Source organism: Biomphalaria glabrata, chromosome 3 (genome assembly GCF_947242115.1).
Source record: "Biomphalaria glabrata chromosome 3, xgBioGlab47.1, whole genome shotgun sequence".
Classification (NCBI taxonomy): domain Eukaryota; kingdom Metazoa; phylum Mollusca; class Gastropoda; family Planorbidae; genus Biomphalaria; species Biomphalaria glabrata.
The window spans coordinates 42,065,911-42,071,928 of NC_074713.1; the positions used below are offsets into that span (position 1 = coordinate 42,065,911).

General features: G+C 35.5%; 1 non-coding gene across 1 annotated transcript; it reads left to right on the top strand.

Moving 5' to 3' along the window:
- Positions 1–5,671: 5,671 nt before the first annotated feature.
- Trnas-uga (transfer RNA serine (anticodon UGA)) lies at positions 5,672–5,753 on the top strand. Its single transcript has one exon. It is a non-coding gene; the product is annotated as a tRNA-Ser (tRNA).
- Positions 5,754–6,018: the final 265 nt, after the last annotated feature.

Here is a 6,018-nt window from a genome sequence, read left to right on the forward strand (position 1 = left end):
ATGACGCGTAGGACGTAATATTTTTTTTTTTTTATTAAAGTCTCCATTTCGTAAGGTATTGAAAAAAATGCTTTGTGCTACAAGCGAAAGATCTTTAAAATTTGGATCTGTAAAGCTAAAAAAAAAAAGCTATTCTCTATTATCAACCCAAACAGCTATCTGGGTGGATGTATCATATTTGGTGTTGACTGATGTACTTGACGTGCATTTTTCGAAACATTAGTGTACAAATGTTTAATTTGTAAAAACTTGTAATGCCGCCGCGTAAAATGTATGACGCTAACCCACTTGAAATTTGCACCCACATTTGGAGAAAGATGTATGCGTTATGGCATGACTAATGCATAGAGCGTAAGGGATGTGATAGAGATAGAGGGGAAGCTGCCTTATCCAATAGATGTTTGACTGAAACATTGACTTTCAAGAACAGTGGCAAAGCTTCAGTGCTATAGATCAATGTAAATTTTCAAATATAGACATTAATTGAATATGGGGGCATACATTAACAAGCAGTAAATCTAAAACAGAAAAAAAATACAATTATAGTGGCAACCCTCCTGCTCATAATGCCCTGTTAATGACTTGTACTTTACAACAAGCAAACTATAGTGGCAGCCCTCCTGCTCATAATGCTCTGTTAATGACTTATACTTTACAACAAACAAACTATAGTGGCAGCCCTCCTGCTCATAATGCTCTGTTGATGACTTTTACTTTACAACAAATTATAGTGGCAGCCCTCCTGCTCATAATGCTCTGCTAATGACTTGTACTTTACAACAAACAAACTATAGTGGCAGCCCTCCTGCTCATAATGCCCTGCTAATGACTTGTACTTTACAACAAACAAACTATAGTGGCAGCCCTCCTGCTCATAATGCCCTGTTAATGACTTGTACTTTACAACAAACAAACTATAATGGCAGCCCTCCTGCTCATGATGCTCTGTTAATGACTTTTACTTTACAACAAACAAACTATTGTGGCAGCCCTCCTGCTCATAATGCCCTGTTAATGACTTTTACTTTACAACAAGCTATAGTGGCAGCCCTCCTGCTCATAATGCCCTGTTAATGACTTGTACTTTACAACAAACAAACTATAGTGGCAGCCCTCCTGCTCATAATGCCCTGTTAATGACTTGTACTTTACAACAAACAAACTATAATGGCAGCCCTCCTGCTCATAATGCCCTGTTAATGACTTTTACTTTACAACAAACAAACTATAGTGGCAGCCCTCCTGCTCATAATGCCCTGTTAATGACTTTTACTTTACAACAAGCTATAGTGGCAGCCCTCCTGCTCATAATGCCCTGTTAATGACTTGTACTTTACAACAAACTATAGTGGCAGCCTTCCTGCTCATAATGCTCTGTTAATGACTTTTACTTTACAACAAACAAACTATAGTGGCAGCCCTCCTGCTCATAATGCCCTGTTAATGACTTTTACTTTACAACAAGCTATAGTGGCAGCCCTCCCGCTCATGATGCCCTGTTAATGACTTTTACTTTACAACAAACTATAGTGGCAGCCCTCCTGCTCATAATGCCCTGTTAATGACTTTTACTTTACAACAAGCTATAGTGGCAGCCCTCCTGCTCATAATGCCCTGTTAATGACTTGTACTTTACAACAAACTATAGTGGCAGCCCTCCTGCTCATAATGCCCTGTTAATGACTTGTACTTTACAACAAGCTATAGTGGCAGCCCTCCTGCTCATAATGCTCTGTTAATGACTTTTACTTTACAACAAGCTATAGTGGCAGCCCTCCTGCTCATAATGCTCTGTTAATGACTTGTACTTTACAACAAACTATAGTGGCAGCCCTCCTGCTCATAATGCCCTGTTAATGACTTTTACTTTACAACAAACAAACTATAATGGCAGCCCTCCTGCTCATAATGCCCTGTTAATGACTTGTACTTTACAACAAACAAACTATAATGGCAGCCCTCCTCCTCATAATGCCCTGTTAATGACTTTTACTTTACAACAAAATAACTATAATGGCAGCCCTCCTGCTCATAATGCCCTGTTAATGACCTGTACTTTACAACAAACTATAGTGGCAGCCCTCCTGCTCATAATGCTCTATTAATGACTTCTTGTACTTTACAAAAAAAAAACAGTAATCTCATCACGATGTTGTTATGATTATTTCTTTAAAAAAAAAGACTTATCAGTCAACTTATGACTTAGCACAATATAACCAAGAATGTGTCTAGTTTTTTTGGACATTACCTTCATTTTAAACGTTTCAATGACTTATCACGCACTTATCGCATTTGTTGTTTTAACGAAATGCTATCAGAGAATTCTTAGAAACTAATAGATAGCCGTAGTAATAAAATGTTTAGGTTCAGCTGAAATTGAAGCGCGAGTAGGCATCTAAACCTATTATTAGAGCGATTTATAAAAACGAGATTAACATGTCTTCTTTTGGATTTGGTAATGTTATTTAGATTTACAAAATACTTTTTTTATTGACATAATTAAGAGAAAAATACTTCCTAAACATGACATTATTACAGGGGAGCTGAAAGAAGAAAGAATAGCCAAGTCCGTTGCAACCAGCGAACGTTTGCAGAAAGGGAAGTGCAAGAACTAGCATCTGGCACGCTATTAAACCACTCAAGTAAGCTGAACATTCAGAATGTCTTCCTGGCCGGAACCAAAACAGTCCCTCGAAGCATGGAAAACTCTGATGCATCTCATAGGGAAAAAAATTAGGACAGCTCTTGTAAACTTCAACAACAATAAGAAGAAAACTATTGAGAAAGAGGGAGAAAAAAATACCCCCGGTAAATAAAAAATTAAAAAAGGGGAGAAAATATGGGAGAATACCCCCGGTAAATAAAAAATCGAAAATTCTTCTCAAACAGGAATAATAATAGAAAGTAGAACTAACTAAAAATGGACCAGTTCTTGTCTTCAGAGCTACATACTTTGTCGAGAGACCCAAACAAGACATCCCCCCCCCCCCTAACACCACTTTAGAAGAAAAACTGTCTTATCTAGAAACCAATATCTAGGACTGTGGGATATATTTTATTTTCAAGGAGCAAATCAATTGTATTTTTTTTTTTTATTTTAAAGGTAAAAAACATTACTCAGAAAGTTCGTAAAAATTATACATTTTGCGCTCGTCAAAATGGTCGAATATCCAAGGAGCTTTTAACCATTGTTCTGTTAAGAGTTATTCTGACCAAAACAAGCCAACTACATTTTAAGAGATCTCGCTTAACACGAAGATAATATTACGACAAATACGCCCTAATAAAGATAAACGTAGGCTTCTTGTGCCTCCATTGTCAGTCACATTTCAGTGTCGGCCCTTGCCCCCATGTTACTCTATTTGATTCATCTGAACTGCCTTTTTTAAGAGGATGAATAATGAGCTGTAAATTTCAGGAGAATGAGGTTCTGCATCATGCAAGAAAACGCTTATCTCATCTTATGAAATACAGACGTTACTTGAACAAAAGGTCAATCTAGTCATGCACGTTAATTAAATTCTGCCAATTCATTGGTTTTCTTGGCTGACTCAGTCAACCCTTTCCTTGCTCTAATAGCACTAGGAAAGAAGGAGCATTTGTACACATTGTTCCTAGCATATGGAGCTAGGAATATGCCTTTATCTTTAAGAAGAATATGCTCTAATTGTAATATTTACTAATATAGACCACTTTTTGTTTTACTATGAAAATATATTATACACACATACACAAATATATATATATGTGTGTGTGTGTGCGTGTGTGTGTTAGGGTTTACCTGGCGTTAGGGTCAGGGTTTGGATAACAATCGCCCCCACCCCCTCAAAAGTTCTGGATACGCTAGTGAGTCTAAACTTAAAGGCAAAGTAGCAATTAAACACAAAACACTGAACCATAATCTTCAAATACAAAAACAAAATCTAATAAAATACTCAGAAAGACACAAAGATAAATGCACATTGCTCGTTCCATATGCTAGGACAAATGCTCCTTAATTAAGAATTATTACTCGGCGTGGGCTACTATATATAGTAAATATAGGGCCTACTCAGATGGCTCGTGGAACACTTATTCACGCTTAAAATTTTGGAAACACTGACTTACAGGCCTCTTCTGTTGCTTGTGTATCAATTTAAGAGATAATGTAACTATTATATCTACCTTTTGGTTACGCCTTATGCTATCAACAAGTCACTGTGCTAAGTGGGAAGTTTACACAGTTACAACGCTGTGTGCAAGGGCGTATAGAGAAATTGTAGGTGAAAATAAAGAGGGGGGGGCAGTTTGATTGACAGGGATAAATGTTAGAAATGTATGACTAAGTGACTTTAGCCATGCACAGACACACTAACACACACACACACATATATATATATATATATATACAGGACCGGTACTACAGGTTGCGGGGCCCCATGCGAAACGGATTGCGCGGGGCCTAATTTGGGTTGTGATAAGGATAATAAGTGAAAATTAAGATTTTGTATTAGAAAATAAATTTGTCTTTGCATTTTATTCATACTTTACTAAGTGCAAAATCATTGTCAAATTACATTTACGAGCCATCTACAGTAGATAGTAGTTTTACAACAAAAAACCCTATAAACATTCAGATTTGCCTTTTAGATTTATTATCGACTCGCAAAATATCGCTTTTGTTGTTGTTTTTTTTTTATATAAGAGGTCGAGATTTAGACCTGTATTTGTATGCCAGTGACTATTGAAGTAAATTAAGTACCGATATTTGAAGTTTTTGTTTTGGTTAAAATTCGGCTTATTATCACATTTTTATTAAATGAAAGCTGACAGTGCCTTTTTTTTTAATAGCGAGTATGATTGTCGTTTTCCAAATTGAATGACACATCGAAATTACAATTCTGTCTGTTTTAAGATTTGCATCAGTTTTCAGAAGATTTTAATAATTTCATGACATTTTCATGACTTTTTCTTATATTTTATAATTTCTGGAGAATTCCAGGAACCCTTTAATAATAAGTTAAAATGGTTTAATTTAATTATTTCAACCTCGAATTCGCATCGCGCGGGCCCTATTAAAGCTCGGGGTCCATTGCGGCCGCATAGGTTGATAGGTTACAGTGGCCTAAGACCGGCCCTGTATACATAGGCCTATATACGGTATCTTAAGTTCCGAATGTCAGTGCATTTTTACCTTATATAAAAAAGCAAATATTTTGATTAAGTGACTTTGATATAATCCAATAGAAACACAAATATTAGCCTAAAATTTACAATTTATACTATAATTGCTGACATGCACTCTATCGCACTCATAGAATATATATATATATATATATATATATATATATATATATATATATATATATATATATTTAATGAAAAATAACGTTACAAATGGATGGTCCATTACAACAGGTACCTGGTAATATACCTAGGTCTAGTGGGAAAAACCCAACTTTTTATCGTTATCGGATGTATTCCGTATTTTTTTTTTACTATTATTTTTGCTTCAGAGTTCCGGTACATGACATTTTGAAAACACCGAGCAAACATTTAAGCGAAACATCTCGTAATGTATATAAATAATAACATAAGGCTTGTATACACTAACATGCATCAATTATATAAATTAAAACGTTCTCCGCCAGTCCGCAGTATTAATATTCTTAAAGATTCTCATCATATTGTAGCTGTGATGGCCGAGTGGTTAAGGCGTTGGACTTGAAATCCAATGGGATCTTCCCGCGCAGGTTCGAACCCTGCTCGCAGCGAAAGAAATTTTTTTTTTTAATTCTTGAACAACTCTTATTATTTTACTAATTGCTTGTACAAAAAAATTAAAAATACATAAGTACATCGATATATTATCGATCTATTACTACATCTAGTATTAACCATAATAGACTTAAAAACTTGAACTATTGATTAGCATAACAAAGGATCATGCCTATATTGTAAGTATTATCAGATTCATAAGCCTACTTAGAATTTAACCCCAAGAAATGTACGTAGTTGTGTATTGTTTTGAATCAACTA